At 41.7% G+C, this 18,731-nt stretch overlaps 1 protein-coding gene across 3 annotated transcripts in view; it reads right to left on the bottom strand.

Moving 5' to 3' along the window:
• The window catches only part of FMNL2 (formin like 2), a 306,084-nt gene that overhangs the window by 36,905 nt on the left and 250,448 nt on the right, over positions 1–18,731 (bottom strand). The window lies entirely within an intron of this gene.

Below are 18,731 nucleotides of genomic sequence, written 5' to 3'. Positions count from 1 at the left end.
AGAACACAGAGTCAAAGAAAGATTTGTACCAAATAACGACTCTCTGGAGACTTATGCCCCAAAAAATCAAAGGATGAACTTTAATTCTTTCAGTGTCCTTGTCTACCTTTTTTGGAGCAAAGTCCTAAACTCACTGGTTGATTCATTCCACCTTCAGAAACTATTTACCCAGACACCCGTGGGCTCCTTGTTATGTTAGTAAGACACAGTCTCTGGTCTTAACATTTTTTGTGAATTTAATCCAGGTTTCACATGCTTAATGAAATTTTCTGATTCCCTTTGTGGTCTTAGGAATACTCAGGCCAATCCTAAATCCTAAAGATTTCTCCTAAAATGATATTTCATAATGCTATAATGCAGCCATTTAATTCTGTCATGTTAAATTCTGTGTGTTTGTGTGTGTGTGTGTGTGTGTGTATACACATACAGACACATACATTTTGGTGAAGAGAATGTCCAGTGAAGGTAGGAATTTTATGTTTTGTTCCTTACTCTATCCTCAACATCTAAAACAATGCTTAGCATGTTGTAAATTCTCAATATTTGTTGAATTGCACTGAATAGAGGATAAACAAGAAATTATGTTAAAATACTCCATTCCATTATGGTTTATCACAGATATTGAATATAGTTCCCTGTGCTACACAGTAGGACCTTGTTGTTTACCTATCCTATGTATAATAGTTTGCATCTGCTATATTCAATATCCAGTGATAAACCATAATGGAAAAGAATATGAAAAAGAATGTGTGTGTGTGTATATATATATATAAATAACTGAGTCACTTTGCTGTACAGCAGAAACTAACACAACATTGTAAATCGACTATACTTCAAAAAAAATTTTTTTAAAAGAAAAGCATACTCTTAACGAAAGGGTGAATGACTTACTACTACTCTCCATGATGTTTTAGAGCGAAACAAGAAGCCTCAGACCTCTGTAGCCAGGGACTACGAGTCAGTCTTTAGTAGTGGTTCCCGTGCCTTAACCGTGTGCTGGGAATGCTAAGGTGCAGCTCCCACCTTTGAAGGACTTCTAGTCTCAAAGCAACTTAATTTTCTCAACAGATTCAGACCACAGTTTACTATATTCTGATGACAACTCCCCATTTATCTATATCCACCTAAACAAAAAATAATTATAGAAGATAGGAACAGTGCATGGGCCGGGTCTGGAGGAAGGAAAGGAGGCTCCAGAAGGCAGAGTTTAAAGGAAAGCCTTTAAAAGACATGTGTGTCCAATCCCACCCCAGAGAGCCCAATGCAGGAGGCCCAGGTGGAGCTGGTGTGACATAGGCAGGTACATTTGCAAAGTACTACAGACCATTCTGATGCTCTGCAAAAGCTGAGAACCAGAGATTTAAAGGATGCCATGTTCAGCCCCGGGGCCCACCAGCCCCTCTGGAAAATATGCACAAGTTCCTGGAAAAAAAGCCTTGTTGAATGGGGCACGGAAGTGCAGGACCAGCTCCCTAGACCATGACATCAGTCACATCTTGTGCCCAAAGGCATACATGTCTCTAGCCTGCAAAAAAAAGCCCAATGGGTGAAAACTGGCATTGGTATAGAAAAGGTTAGAATTACAACCTAAATTTTCTTTAAGAGAAGCCTCAACATAAGAACTTGTTTCCCAGCAGGACAATTTACTTCAATCTGTTTTGGGAGGTGGGTAGTGACAGGAAAAATCAAGAGAGGTGGCTCCGGGTGTGGGGACAGCTACCAGCTCTCCTGAGAAGCAGGCTGGGATTAATGTTCTGTTGAGCAGTTAGGCACTCACTGAACCAGGAGAGGCAGCGGCCATCAGTGAGCAGTGACGATGAAGACAATTCCTAGCAGGGCAAAGCCTTCCAAATCAAAGAATGTCAGAAACCTGCAAAGTATCCTGGGGAGTCTGGGGCCCTCAATTTATGAATGAGACTGATACCCAGACAGATCAAATATCTTCAACTTGATGAAACGTCCACAAAGAGGTGAGAACCAGGTCCCCAACTGCCAGCCTGATGTTCCTTCCCTCACACAGCCCAGAATGTTAGATAAACATATTCAAGATGATAGTAAAAGCACTCCAGAATTATCGGAGACACCAACAGAGATGGAAAATGTTATTATTAAAAACCGCAATCAGTGCTCGCTTCGGCAGCACATATACTAAAAACCGCAATCAGGGACTTACCAGGTGGCACAGTGGTTAAGAATCCACCTGCCAGTGCAGGGGACACGGGTTCGAGCCCTGGTCTGGGAAGATCCCACATGCCTTGGAGCAACTAAGCCCGTGCGCCACAACTACTGACCCTGCGGTCTAGAGCCCACAAGCCACAACTACTGAAGCCTGTGTGCCTGGAGTCCGTGCTCCTCAACAAGAGAAGCCACCGCAATGAGAAGCCCGCACACCACAACGAAGGGTGGCCCCTGCTCGCTGCAACTAGAGGAAAGCCCGCACACAGCAACGGAGATCCAACGCAGCCAAAAATAAAAATTAATAAGTAAAAACTTTAAAAAAAACACAATCATTCCATCAGGCATGCACTTGATGTCCGTGCACCTGAATCTCCCATGGAACTTCTAAAAATGGACGATTCTTAGGGTCTAAATCAGGACACACTAAATGAGAATCTCCATGGTTAGAACTAGGAATTTGTGCTTTTAAATAAGACTCAGATTTGTTGGACCAGCATTTAGAAACCAATGGCTTATACAACAGTAGACTAGCTGATTTAACCCTCAGCCTTTCTGACTACCAACTGTAAACTGGATAGCTACATCATTAACTCCACAACTCATTCAACTTCCAATTTAACTACACAAAAAGGAAATATAGTTACTATAACTAGGTGTCATAGGAATGCAGCAGGGATTGGCCCACTGTCCCTGCACAGGTACAATGAACAATAAGGTTAACTCCCGAATAATCAGGGATTGTGTCCAGGACATTAAGGAAAGTGGATTTTATATAGCTGAGGAAAGCACATGTGGTCAACAACAAAACTACTCAGATTGTTAATAGAAAGAGATGGCATCAACTCCAGAACAAGCAATATTAGATTAATTTTAAGCTGAATTAAGATCTCAAAAGTCACAGTACTAGCCTGGTAGATAGGACTGAAATAGACATTAAGAGGAGCCTTGAATATATGCCTTTCTTTAGAAATCCTCCATTCCGTCAACAGACAAATGCATGCTGAGAACATGTGCTATGAAACAGAGTATTAAATACCTTTAATCTTTAAAAATAACAGACTTCAATGTCTTCCAATTTACAGCTCCTAGGAACTTGGTGAAAAGGATCCAAATACATAAAACAACACATTGCCAACATAGATGCCAGCTTGGGGAAACTGTGAAAGATTGACCTCTCTCCTCATCCACTGTAAGAACTAGAAGGGCCCCTCCTATCAGCTCCACCAAGCCCTTCTCTGTAAAGGTTTAGACTGCTCAATCTCAACTAATGAATTCAGGGTGGTACTTTCTGACACTGATCTACAGGAACAGCATGGATTCCCAGGGGCCCCTTCATTTCTGCTGGGGGAAAAAAAAAAAGGAAGCATACGAACAAGATTAATAATTGTTTCTATGTTACTTTAGCAATCATTAAACCAGAGTATACTACAATCCCACAGGAAATGGGAAGATGTGTTTGGGGAAGGTTGGTAAAAGTCATGTCCCACATCAAAGGAAAGTTGTCCTAGCTCATACAGCTCACATCTGGACCACCCCTGCACACTTGTTTCAAATAAGATCATCATGGCTGAACATGCCTCTTCCCTCCTTTGAAACAGCCTCATTTAGAAAATCTGATGAGGATGAAAGGAACAAGACACTGATCCCGAATTATTTTCCAAATCTACACAATGGCCTTGGGGGGGGGTGTTCTCAAGGCCTTCATCAAACGTACAGGAGAGCCAGGAGCATGTTTGCATGTATATATTAGTGTACATTATAAATTGCTGCATATAACTTCCATCTGCCAACAAAGACCAGACAATATATGATCTGAAAACTTTCAAGTAAAACAACTGTACTATTGCAATTGAAACCTGTCATTTCTTGACTTTTCTCTTCACTGGTATTTCTCATTCCCCCACTAGCTTTGACATTGGTTTCCTATATCAGTAACAAACTCCTATATCACTGGAGTAGGGAGGGTAGGGAGTGAATTTAAGAGACACAGCCATAGAAGGCTGAGCAGAGACTGGAGAGAAGCCTACTGCATCAGGAATTAGACTTCCACAGCCAGGGCCATCAGAAATGAAGTCAACAAGGCAGAAAGAAGTATATGCTTTGGAAAAGCATATATTCTACTGTAAACTTAAGAGGCGCCTTCATGTATAAATCATTTATAAATCAGTCTCATGTGAATAAATTCACTGACCCTAATTAACAGTATGTCAAGTGAAAACACTCAGGCTGGGATCAATCCTGGACCACTTGTCTGCAAACACAGGCACCCATCTACCCATCCCTGTGGGGTCCTGCCTAACACATCCAGCCCTCTTTGCACCTTTAAGCTCTAACACTGGTGGGGGGTGATGGGATATGAGGGCAGAAATGAGTCTATGTGGAGTATTAAACAGGGGACCATAAAACCTAGGTTACAAGTCACAGTACCACCATTACCGCACTGTGAGCTTGGGCAATTCCGTGAACTTCCCTGGTTTTCACATCCATTGATTTGAGAACCTTAGATTATACTGTTGGTTGTGAAATCCTTTTCTAGGAAGCTGTAAGGGTTACAGAGGAAAGTGTTGGGGGTTCCAAGGATGGGGGCGCACCAGGGATGGGGATCCTGGCAGGGGCAGGAAAAGCACAAAGTTCTTGAGACTTCTATCCTCATTCATCCAACTCTGCATTATTATATTGAGTTGCCTGGTAAGATTTCTTCTGGGGGACAAAAAAGATTCACTGAACGTTTTCATTGCTAATAAAAGCTTGAAAAAAATTCTCTCACTCGGTATCTTGAAGCTCTAAAATTCTAATCTAGTCATGGCAATATGGCATGATATTCCCAAGCAGACTGGCCTGGATGCTCTGCACAAAGCAAATTTAGAGAGATGCACTCGGCTCTGCAGGCCCTGAGTACCAAGCTTGAAGGGCAAAGCCCTATCTCACGGCATCTTAGCTCACTCGCTTGTGAAGTGGATAAATCGTGCCCTGCCCAGATAAAACGGGCCACACCCAAGGCAAGCAAGATACATTTTCACTTCAAGGAGAGCTGAAGCAAAAGCACAGCTCCTGCGAAAAAAATAACTCAACCCTGTTCTCCAACATCTGTGAAAGATATTTCTGACCAGTGTCCCAAACCATTTGGATAAACCGGAGGCTCTGGATGCAAAAGAGGCAGTGGCTTAAAGCGTCTCTAAAGGTGGGCAGAGTTTAGGGGATGATTTCCCTAAAGGCTAACAGTGGAGAAAAGGTGGTTTTACAAAAGCCTTGTGATAAAGAGTATTATCTTGCTAGCCAGATGTTGACATGAACAACAGACTGCCGTCCTTCAGCCATCTCTCCGTCCCCTTCAAGGTTAGTGACTGTCTTTGGCTTCCCCCAGCAACAGCTCCCAGGGTACCACACAAAGTCTGCAGCCAGACTGAGGCCTGACTTACAAGGTGGCTATAAAATATGCTTCAGGGTTACTTACATAAAAATTAAAGGCCCCTCGCTTAAGTGTTTCCTTCTTGCCCTGTTGCCTGGCGCCTGCCTCAGTACTTTCTTTTTCTCTTCTCACAATAGGCCCCTATGATCCGCAGGGCTCCCTTCAGGAAGGCACCGTTTTAAAGGCACAGTCTATTATGACTGATTATAGACTACCCCTCTCAGGGCCTGCCAGGGAACAAAAGTTCCATTTTCTTTTGGGGGCCACATGAAGTAAACAGTTATTGCACCGTTAGTCCTAGGGGAAAGCATCTTTTACCTTCTATCAAGAGCACCAGCAGTCTATGGATTACTGACGCCGTGGTGGCTCAACAAAACCACTCTTCTGGGGTGTTCTGTGGTTGTCGGGGTCTATTATCATTTCCCCTGAGGTGACTAGACATTTCAAACACAGACACTGGGTGTCTGCCGTGACACAGGCCGACCACTCCGACCTGTTGCTGGCTCTCCCGTCTCCTTGGGATTTAAAAGCGGAAATGTTCATCAGATTAAAGCCTTCTGAAACAAAACAACCTGATCTCACTCCACTGAAATAAAAACTAGCGAAAGCTAAACAACAATGTATTCTACAATGGATCCTGCCTCCTCCCTCATAAATTAATAAAACATTTGTAACAAGCTTGGGCTGGCAGACATCTGATTATGAACCAGAGGCTTCGTCCACATAATGCTAAACACCCTCATGAAAACTTCAGTTACTTTTCCAGATGTTTCCAAATATCCAGATGTTTGGCATCAGGTACACAAAGCATCCAGATGACTGTTGTACTTCCCATGCATATATTTTGCTGTACTGAATAAAGAATCCTGACATAGAAGCAAAGGGCTAGTAAAATCCCCAGAGGATAACTTGTTGACACATCACACCTTAAATGAGAAATGCATTTTTATCACTCCCCTTAAAAAAAGATGGCCTTCATTAAATTCTAGAGAGTAAGGCTCCACAATACAATTCCTCATCAGTGACCTCTTTCGGAAATATTCCTAATGTTGGACTTGAATCTCTCTGGCTTCACTGCAAGACTCACATCTCTTGGTCATCAGTAAGGATACAGATTCTTACTGTAGGCTTCTATTCCTACAGGAAGGCCAAAGTACCTTCTAGTTCTTCAAAAAAGGCTGTTTATTAAATTGGTAAATGACGAAGGCCTTCAGTCATCTCTGGGACAACTTGCCAGTCAGATCCCTCAACAGTAGAAAAAGGTCTATTTAACACTGATTTATTACATTCATTTTTTTCCTCTCTACTTTGCCCTTTGAACACATACTCAATTTGGTCAACCAAGGCAAGGGAGGGGACACAACGACACATTTCTAGTGGTCATCACGTGTTCACTAAACCACAGCAACAGCACATGGTAGGAGCTGTGTAAACCCTGTGGCATTCCCACCACAGACCTTGGGACCTGCTCAGGAGGCAAACGTCAACCCATGCTCTCTCCTCTTGCATGAATCACGACAAATCAAATTAAATCAAACAAAGATGTGCTAAGAATTCAGAGCCCCTGAAGACAAGGACTCTTGGTTTGCTAGATCAAAGACCTCAGTCCACAAATAGGCAAACGCCTGAAGTTTGTCCACGGCTCCCTCCTCGCTCGCATTTCACGTCTCTTCTACGTTCTCCTGTGCTCTGCCCCAATTCTGGGTCTTCATCAGGAGGACCCTGCTCTTAGCTCCCTGTAACCACCTCCACCTGGCCCAAGGTAACAGCAGACAACAGACTGGGGCAGCAGTTCTTCAAGTGGGGTGTTTGAACCCTGAGGGCCCCTGACACCCCATGACAGGGTCTGTGAGATCAAAACAATTTTTATAATAATACTAAGATGTTACTTGCCTTTTTCACAGAGTTAACATTTGCACTGGTGGTGCAAAAGCAATGGGAGGTGAATGAAACTACTGGTGCCTTAAAACAGATCAAGGCAGTAGCACCAAATTATATCAGTAATCACTGTATTCATCACAGCCATGCATTCTCAGTTATTGTTTATTTTTTTGATTTTTAAAATTAAAAAACAAAATTTATATTTGAGCCACACCGCTCATCACGTGGGATCTTAGTTCCCTGACCAGGGATCAAACCAGCATCCCCTCCATTGGAAGCACGGAGTCTTAACCACTGGAACACCAGGGAAGTCCCTCAGTTGTTTTTTTTTAAAGCCAGTTTCACTTAAGAATACCCTTGATAATGCAATAAAAAGCATTAATTATATTAAATCACAACCCCTGAATACACACCTTTTTAATATTCTATATGAGGAAATGAGATCCCTGAATAAAGCACTTTTGCTGCATATAAACATATGGTTGTCTTGAGGGAAAGCACTTCTGTAATTATTCTAGTTGCAAGATTAACCAGCCACTTTTTCATTTTTGTTTGAAAGAATGACTGACTAACTATTTAGACTCATATACCTGGCTGTTATTTTCTTCAAAACTCAATGAAATGAACCTTCTACTTTAAAGGAAACAATTGACAATATTTGTTTCCAATGATAAAAATTAAGCTTTCAAGAAAAAATGAGAATTTGAAAAACCTGTATCCGCCATGAGCTTAACACAGCTTCCTACTATTTAAAGACTTTTCTAATAAGATTGGAGGCGATAATAACGAATGTGATTTTTAAAACTACTGCATTAAAAAATGTGTCAATATTTAGATGATCTGGATAATTCAGAGAATTGCTATTTTCCAAGTGACCATTGCATATTGTTACAAAACTATGCATACATTCAACAAAGTGGAAGATAAGCAAATAATTTTAATGTAAGAGAGTGTAAGAAGTTCATTAATATGGTTTCAGATTCTACTTTGCAACTCACTTTTAAGAAACTACTACTTATCCAATGTTTGTATAGTATGGTATCAAAATTGAATATCCACTATTATCTGAAAATGCTGTTTAAAATAATTCCTTCTCCATCTGCATATTTTCATGGGGCTGGATTTTCTTTGACTACTTCAACCAAAACAACACAAGTGACTAAATGCAGAAGCAGACATGAGCATGTAGCTACCTTCTATTAAGCTAGACTCTAAAAGATGTATAAAAATATAAAATAATGCCACTATTATAGACTGAATTGTGTCTCCACAAAATTCATGTTAAAGCCCTAACCCTCAATTCAACTCTATTTGTTTTTTTTGTTTTTTTTGTTTTTTTTGGCGCTACGCGGGCCTCTCACCGCTGCGGCCCCTCCCGCTGCGGAGCACAGGCTCCGGACGCGCAGGCCCAGCGGCCATGGCTCACGGGCCCAGCCGCTCCGCGGCATGTGGGATCCTCCCGGACCGGGGCACGAACCCGTGTTCCCTGCCTTGGCAGGCGGACTCTCAACCACTGCGCCACCAGGGAAGCCCAATTCAACTCTATTTGGAAATAGGGCTTTTAGGAGGTAAGTAAGGTTAAATGAGGTCATAAGGGTGGGGCCCTAATCCAATGGGATAGGTGGCCTTATAAGAGGAAGAGAGATCTCTCTTTACACAGACACACCTAGAAAAGGCCATCTAAGCACACAGACAGAAGGTGACCATCTGAAAGCCAGGAAGACTACCATGCTGGCGTGGGGACTTTCCTCTATAACTGTCAGAAAATAAATTTGTTGTTTAAGCCATCCAGTGCACGGTATTTTGTTATGGAAGCCTGAGATGACTAAGGCAACCACTATTCTCACTGATTACTGGTTTCTTTTTTTTAAGTTTTAGAGAGCAGGTGTTTTTTTTAATAGAAGAAGTTAACACATAATGAGTTTATTATGTTATTTTAAATGAAATTAAAAGTTTATCAAAATTTTATTTTAATTTCTAATATAGTAAATACCAATGCATAACTTGCATTAACAAAAACTTTTGGGGGTCTTCAGTAATTTGTAAGGATGTAAAAAGGAGTCCTGAGGCCAAAAGTGTGACAACTACTGGACTAGAGAAACAGCCTCTTTATTTCTACAAAGACAATAAATTCTTTTTTTAAAAATTTTTTAATTTTATTTTTTTATACAGCAAGTTCTTATTCGTCATCAATTTTATACATATCAGTGTATACATCTCAATCCCAATCGCCCAATTCATCCCACCACCACCTCCACCACCCTGTGGCTTTCCCCTCTTGGTGCCCATACGTTTGTTCTCTACATCTGTGGCTCAATTTCTGCCCTGCAAACCGGTCCATCTGTACCATTTTTCTAGGTTCCACATATATGTGTTAATATACAATATTTGTTTTTCTCTTTCTGACTTACTTCACTCTGTATGAGTCTCTAGATCCATCCACGTCTCAACAAATGACCCAATTTCGTTCCTTTTTATGGCTAAGTAATATTCCATTGTATATATGTACCACATCTTCTTTATCCATTCGTCTGTCAATGGGCATTTAGGTTGCTTCCATGACCTGGTTATTGTAAATAGTGCTGCAATGAACATTGGGGTGCATGTGTCTTTTTGAAGTATGTTTTTCTCTGGGTATATGTCCAGTAGTGGGATTGCTGGGTTATATGGTACTTCTATTTTTAGCTTTTTAAGGAACCTCCATACTATTCTCCATAGTGGCTGTATCAATTTACATTCCCACCAACAGTGCAAGAGGGTTCCCTTTTCTCCACACCCTCTCCAGCATTTGTTGTTTGTAGATTTTCTGATGATGCCCATTCTAACTGGTGTGAAGTGATATCTCATTGTAGTTTTGATTTGCATTTCTTCCTTCCTAGGGGCAGGTACCCACAGTGTGCCCAGCACATGCAGCTCACTCCCTGGTTAGGGAAGCAGCAAACTCCTTTGACTGTGTAAGTGAGATCTGGGTTTAGAGACTAATGCAGCCATTTCCAGGCAGTTATAAAAGGGAACTGGGGACTAAAGTCACAGTGTAGCCTAAAACCACAGTGATCTATTTCTATCCTAAGCTTGTTACTATCCTACCAAACAGCCTTGCACATGTTACTTTTTGTTCGTGTTCATAAATTTTTGTACCTATCATTTTATTATCTAGGTACCTTGCTTTTATATCTGTAGTCAAAGAAGCGCTTTATCTTTCTCAGCTGGAACGCTTTGAATACACATATTACATAGGCACATGTAGGCAAAATTTTACATAGAATCATAAAACTATAATTTTGGAATTGGAAAATCAATTTGGTTGATTGGTAGAATTGGAGGGGATATAGAGGTCATTTGACTAACTTGTCACCTAAAGCAAGAACTTGCACCACAAGATACCAGACCCACCAGGTATCATCTTCTCCTCTTGACTACCTCTGTGTTGTGTGCTTCATAAAGCACAAAGGCTCTTCTGAGCATCCTTCTAGCTCATTCTAGCCTGGTGCCCTTTGGAGTACAATCCTATTCTCTACTTGGAAAAAACACACACACACAATTCCCAGTCACCTCTGTTTAAGCCTGTTCTCTCATTCATTATCTTCAGTTCAGAACTAAGAATCTGACCTTGGACATTTTACCATCACTAAAAAAAAAAATTAACTTAATAAAAAATCAAAGTTAGTTTTCTTCACCTGAAAAAAATTCCCAGATCTTATTTGTTCACTGTGGCTGTGCTTTCTTCTTCTTAATTAAATGTATGCTGTTTGAATAGATTCTTGCTCTCCAATTATGTCCATCCCCATATTCAGTGGATCACTCTGTCTCTTGTTGACTTTTCTTCAATTTTATGGTTTCATACCCATTGTTATGGCCACAAATTTGGTCCAGGGCCCAGTCGTTCAATGCCTGACCTGCCTATCTTCCAATCTCCAGCATCTCTCTGCTGTTTTTTATTCATATATGATAATTTTTAAGATTTATCAGAATTACATAAAATGCCCTTCTCAGGTTTCCACAGAATCACATGGAGTAGATATAAAAGCACTTTATAAACTGTAAAGTACTACATAAGTATTAGTTGCTTCCCTTATCATTTTTCTTTTCCCTCCTACTTTTATCTGTCGTCCATTTGAGATTCTTTTTTTTTCTTTTTAAATCACAGTGAAGGGACTTCTCTGGCGATCCAGTGGTTAAGACTCTGCACTCCCAATGCAGGGAACACGGGTTCAATGCCTGGTCGGGGAATTAGGATGCCGCATGCCGCACAGCACGGTCAAAAATTAAAAAAAAATCACAGTGAAGATTTTCTGAATCTCCACTCTTCATCAAAACCTTAATCGTGCTTGCCTCCTGTCAGGCTTTATTTTGTAACATGGGCCCCAGTCAAATACTTTTTCTTGTCGCTAGCACATTTATTTTGACATATACTGCCCCTAGGACAGACTTCATGCCCATCTCTTCCTCTGTTCCCAGAGTCGCCTCCACCAACCAAATCAAGTCTCTTCCTTTGTAATGGTGCTCAAGACCGATCCTCTCTCTTTGGGCCCCACACAAACAGCCCAGTTTGTCCTGGCTTTTACTAATAACTTCAAACACTCCAATAATCTACCCAGTCAGTAACGTTTTGTTTGCCTTTTAGTAGAAGATCGAGGGTGTGTATGAACTTGTGTAGAAGGTGTTTGATAAGTTACAATATGTTATGTAACACTGACACCAAGTACGGAGCCTTGGAGTTCAATGGATCTGGGTAAAAACTCCAAACCTGCCAGTTACTAAAGTATGTCAGTAGGCCTATTTACTCTGAACCTCTCTTTCCTTATTCCTGCTTCATAGGGTAGAGCTTATAATTAAAGTAATATGTGCTAGCCTGTTGGCACTCAGCAAACAATAAATGGTAGCCTTACTCTTTCTATATATGCATATGCCTTTTTAATACATTTATCAAATATGCTAGCTAATGTTTATAATGTGGAATAAAATGCAACAGTTTCATGAACACTGCTCGTGTTTTCTTTCTGAAGATGATTGTTTGCTAGTTTAAAAGAAACTAAACAAAACCCTTCTGTATTGACTATGGAGCCCAAATAAATAAAAAATATGCTTATGTTTTACAAGTATTTACATTTCAAATGACATTTTAACTTGACTCATACAGGGAATCAAGCTCAATAAGCATATTCATTGGCAAAAGCAACTAAAACTTTAGCTTAAATTATAATAGGGAATAAAAACACACATAAACACGATTCTAAAAGTTTTGAATTGTTAACTTTAGCACACATTTGGTCCTTAACTAAATACCTATTAAAGTCAGTCCTGTCTTTTTCAAGGCAATGGTAGTTTTGTGGGACAAAAATCATGCCTTTTATTTTCTGTCAAACTCTCCTGATCTTATAACAGTGCTTTTTCCCTGGTAACAAATATATTTGCTCAACAACTCCCTAGAACTTCCAAAGAATTCTGGCTTTATTAGTTCTGAAAAGAAGTGGTAATGATCAGTGCCTTTATTTTTGGAGAGATGTTACACAAAAGATAACTGAACATCTTTAGAAAGTACAAGAGAAAGCAAGTCAAATGAAATGTCCCTGGAAGGGAAAATCTCACCCTGCACAATAGGAACATTTAGCCACACTAGGCAAAGTGCTACTTCCCAAACATTACAAGCAATAGAAATAAACACACATTCAAATTAGAAGCAACACTGCCACTCCAAACCCTTTCACTGGTTTCCCTTTAGGGCATTACTACGCATAAATACATCTTTCTACTGTTACTCATAATACATGTATGTACATATATATACACATAGATGCATACATATGATATACATATGATTTGTCTTATCATTTCCCTAGTTGACATATCTAGCACAAGCACTTTCATAACTATTTTAACAGCTCTATTTGAAACTAGAAGCTTATTTAGTAAGATGGTGGATGTGGTCCTGTGCCTTAGCTTAGTCGCTGCTTAGACTGGGCTTAATAACAACTGAAATAACCTGCAACAATATAATAATAACCTATAACCTACTGACATTTAAAAACAATTCTTTCTATTTCCACTTATTTAAAACGACTTAGAAAACAGCTAGAACAAATGTAGAATACTAAAGTATACTTAAGTCCCAAGATACAGACTTAAAAAACATATATCCTTACTATGCAAGTCAGGGTGGAGTGAGGGAGACAGAGAATAAGGAGGCAGTTCTTTCTCATTGAAAAAGAAACCAAGGTTAATCCTACAGTTAAAGGTCCATTAGCCTTACTCTGCAGAAATAAAATGCCAGAATGGCAAAAATATCCTGACCGGGAACTGAAACTCTCATTCCAGTGGTTTCTGGTGATGATATTACCAAAGCTAGAAGAGTTTTGACCCCAATTCTCATACCAACTTACGGCAGAGTGCTTTATACCATCCTTATGTACCCGCAACCAGAGCATCACCTAAGTGTCAAAGAAACACCTCCCAAGTGAAAGCTCCACGTGGAGGGCCCTGTGCCAGCCTCTGCTTCAGGTTCTCTGGGGCCTTAAGAGTAACACACAGCTCTCACTGCCTTCTCTCTAGATCTTTCGTTGCTATCATCCTAGAATATGACATCAGGGCACATAGGCCAACTGTTTTACAGTTGGCAGAGGGCACAGGTTTTAGAAATGGCATGTTTACATTAATAAAAACAAGGAGGTAACACTCTGTTTAAAAAAAAAAGAAAGAGTGGCTGCTACAAATGAAATGGAAGGGGAAGCTCCCTCTTTTGCAAAACTGCACTCAGGCTTGTGGAGAGAGAAGAGGGCCTAATTAAAGTCAGGTTGAGGGGCTTCCCTGGGGGCACAGTGATTGAGAATCCACCTGCCAATGCAGGGGATACGGGTTCAAGCCCTGGTCCGGGAAGATCCCACATGCCGCGGAGCAACTAAGCCCCTGAACCACAACTACTGGGCCTGCGCTCTAGAGCCTGCGAGCCACAACTACCGAAGCCTGTGCTCTAGAGCCCGTGCTCCACAACAAGAGAAGCCACCGCAATGAGAAGCCCACGCACTGCAACAAAGAGTAGCCCCCGCTCGCTGCAACTAGAGAAAGCCCGCGCGGAGCAGCAGAGACTCAATGCAGCCAAAGATAAATAAAATTAAATCTTAAAAAAAAAAAAAAAAAAAAAAGTCAGGTTGAGAAGCAAGGCATTTTTACAAATGCTCACCAGGTAGCGTGATGATCTGCCCCAGGTACCATTACCTCCTGTATTTCCTTTATTATTATTTTTTTTTTTTTTGCCGGTTTTTTTTTTTTTTTTTTTTTTTTTTTTTTTTTTTTTTGCGGTATGCGGGCCTCTCACTGTCGTGGCCTCCCCCGTTGCGGAGCACAGGCTCCGGACGCGCAGGCTCCGGACGCGCAGGCTCAGCGGCCATGGCTCACGGGCCCAGCCGCTCCGCGGCATATGGGATCCTCCCAGACCGGGGCACGAACCCGTATCCCCTGCATCGGCAGGCGGACTCTCAACCACTTGCGCCACCAGGGAGGCCCTTTTTTTTTTTTTTGCCGTTTTAAACAAAAACTGTGTCACGTATTTTTATTAAATCATAGAAAACTCATTTGTATACAAATTTTTCCACTTTGGGGACACTGGAATATTAAACAGCTGGGTAACAAAACAGTTGTAAGATACACCTCACTTTAAGCAGAGACAAGTTTTAAGTTGTCACATTTATTTTTTTTTTAATGTTGAAATAATCAATAACAGGTTATTGGCTTTTTTCACCTTTGGGTCAGAAGAATAGTATCTCTTATAACTCCCCAATTCTCTTTAAGAATGTTTTTCATTACTCAAACCAACCATGAGTTTAAAAAGGTGATTAACTTGAAGTTTTTTTTTTTTTTTTTTTTTTGCTGTACGCGGGCCTCTCACTGCTGTGGCCTCTCCCGTTGCGGAGCACAGGCTCCGGACACACAGGCTCCGCGGCCATGGCTCGCGGGCCCAGCCGCTCCGCGGCACGTGGGATCCTCCGGGATCGGGGCACGAACCCGTGTCCCCTGCATCGGCAGGCGGACTCTCAACCACTGCGCCACCAGGGAGGCCCTAACTTGAAGTTTTAATACAAAATCCATTTCTTCTTCCCAACCATGGGCTTTTAGGGTATTGTAAATGCTGAATTTCAGGAGAATGGTCTGCTTTCACAGGACCTATTATGCTTCTTTTCTATAACAGCAAACATGTATAATGGTACAGAATATATTTCAGAATAAATTAAATATTAAGACATTAAGACTTAATATTAATATTAAATATGACAATGTCCTACTTTTCTTTCTACCGTGTAAATTCAAAAGGTCATCCTAACCTTGCACATTTATAAACGGGTGAAGACTGAGGGATTCAATGATGATGAAAATGCACAACCATCAGAAACACATTTTCTAAACACTCTGGCCGAATATATACAAGTGATCCTGTCAGAATCACGCCTGCATTTGTTCCACAGGGATCTAAATGAACAGACGCCGAAGGTCACCAAACGAAAACGGGCAGTGGTTTTGCAGTTTAGGTTGTCACTCGTTCTGCTTTTGAGCAGAGACCCAGAGGTCACACTGTGACATGCCTGCACTCACCCCAAACACTCACATAACATAAACACAAATTAAATATTAGCAAACTTATTTTAAATTAAATTGAAGACCGCTATTTTTAAGTCCATGAAGTATTTCCCCTAGCTTCTTGAACGCATGTTACAGAGCGAGAACTAACATCCTGGGTTAACATCCATGTTCCTACATATTAGAGGCCAACCCGCTTCCTGTGAGAACTCCCTGGAGTAACACATGAGACCTTTAGGGGGAAGAAAAAGCAATTCTCCAATCTAAATGGAGGGACAGTCTCAAATAGTCATTTTCCCAAACTCCAGTTTGGATTTCAGACTCATTAAAGCATGAACTCAAAAATGTGATCTTGGGCCTCCCTGGTGGCGCAGTGGTTAAGAGTCCGCCTGCCGATGCAGGGGATACGGGTTCGTGCCCCGGTCTGGGAGGATCCCATATGCCGCGGAGCGGCTGGGCCCGTGAGCCATGGCCGCTGGGCCTGCGCATCCGGAGCCTGTGCTCCGCAACGGGAGAGGCCACAACAGTGAGAGGCCCGCATACCGCAAAAAGAAAAAAAAAAAAGAGAAAAGAAAAATGTGATCTTTGGGACTGGCTCCTGGTGTCACCCGTGGTGACAGTCTGTGTCCCAGGACACTCAACTGACCCTTAATACTACAAAGCCTCACTTCAAGCCGCCCCCAGGTCCTGGGCCCCTGCTGTCAACCTGTAGACCTGGAGCTCTCCCAGGGAATGTGTAAATAAATCTGCGGGAAACCACGCTTCTGCAAGTTTTTGTTATGTCAGTGAAAAACCTCCTGGGCTAAGAAAAATAATAGGAAATGCCACCCCAATGGCAACTTCTCACAAGGCTTGTCTTCTGCTCATCCTGCTGTAGAAGACTATGAAGTCAACTCAAATATTCTTTGCCTCGCTTGCCCCAAATGGTAATTAAACAGTTAGAAACTTTTCTTTGAAATACCTTATTCCTGAATTATGACAAATGCTTATCTGAGCAAACGTGGTCCCCCATCTTGTTACTGGAGGTGACTTGGAGAGGAGGCTAGGCTTCTGTGCAGGTTGGGATTCTGGCTGTGTCTGTTTCAACTGCAAACAGACAAGAACATGGTGCTGCAGCCCGGGACTTTGCATCCGTTGAGCTGGCGGAGGTGCACAGTTTTGTAGTGGGCCCTGATCTCCTATATTTCCTTTAAAAAAAAAAAAAAAAGGCTTTCCCGGGCCCACATCAAAGGAAAGTCCTGAAGATGCTAGAAGTGAATGACTACAGCGGCTGAGGGAGCAGACGACTGTCAGTGGAGAAAGAGGCCCAAGGAGTGAGAAATATGAAGGGCAAAATGTCTGAAAGAAACCTCAGACGCCAACCACAGCCTGCTCTGGCAAAGTGACCTCACGTGGGCCCACCCAACAGACTTTTGCAGCAAAATGGAACAGCCATTTCTTTCCTAACTGAGAGAGTTAATCTAAACAGCCAATGCTTGGAGAAGACTGAGGAATACCTTTCCTGCCACTGCCCCTTGTGACCATTAGGCCATTGGGCCATATAAAGACTCTGGGATAAGTAATGGGGTATTTCGTGACCTGCCCCTAACTTCTTATCCCACCTGTTCTCTTCCCACACATCCCTTCTTCTTTTCAAGACTGGAGATACAAGGTAAACAAAGACATCTATGTCCTAAACCCTGTTACCTGTGAATATTTACCTTAAATGTAAAAGGCACTTTGCAGATATGATTAAGTTAAGGACTTCGACATAGAGAGATTATCCTGGAGTCTCTGGGTGGGCCCGATATAATCACGATGGTCATTAAAGGAAGGAGGCCAGAGGATGAGAGTCAGGGAAGGGGCCATGAGCCAAGGAATGTAAGCAACTTCTGGAAACTTGAAAGGGCAAGGAAATGGGTTCCCAGAAGAATATCACCTGTAGACTTATTTTATATACATATGACAAACAGAACTGTAAAATAATAAACTTGTGTTGTTTTAAGCCACTAAAGCTTGCGGCAATTTGTTACAGCAGTGATAAGAAACGAATATACCTGGTTAATTCTTATTCATCCTAAACTCAGGCACCCTTTCCTATAGGATGCCTCCCCTGAAAGCTCAGACCCCAAATCTGCCCCTCCTTCCCACTCCTCCTCTTGGTTAGCTGTTTCTCCTCTTTGTAAAGGAGAAACGTACAGCCTGGCATTACCTTCATACAGCCTAGTAGATTAACTATAGAAATATTTGTCTCCTTAACTAGATTGGGATGGTCCTTCTTAAGGGTAGAATTCTATTTTTTTTTTTTTTTTTTTTTTTTTTTTTTTTTTTTTTTTTTTTTTGCGGTACGCGGGCCTCTCACTGTTGTGGCCTCTCCTATTGCGGAGCACAGGCTCCGGACACGCAGGCTCAGCGGCCATGGCTCATGGGCCCAGCTGCTCTGTGGCATGTGGGATCTTCCCGGACCAGGGCACGAACCCGTGTCCCCTGCATCGGCAGGCAGACTCTCAACCACTGCGCCCCCAGGGAAGCCCAAGGGTAGAATTCTTAAGGGTCATATTTCTTATTTCCAGTGTTTATCAATGTTTCTGACACATAGGGGCACTCAAATATTCATGATAACTTTTTCCAGTAAGTTAGCATCACTCATCCCTTGATGATCAGAAGGATACCAGCCTTCACTTCCTTACTCCATGATAAAGACACAGACGATAAA

The sequence above is a fragment of the Mesoplodon densirostris genome, chromosome 8 (genome assembly GCF_025265405.1).
Source record: "Mesoplodon densirostris isolate mMesDen1 chromosome 8, mMesDen1 primary haplotype, whole genome shotgun sequence".
Taxonomy (NCBI): Eukaryota; Metazoa; Chordata; class Mammalia; order Artiodactyla; family Ziphiidae; genus Mesoplodon; species Mesoplodon densirostris.
Note: the sequence above shows the minus strand (reverse complement) of the source record. Positions and strands in the feature narration are given on the sequence as shown.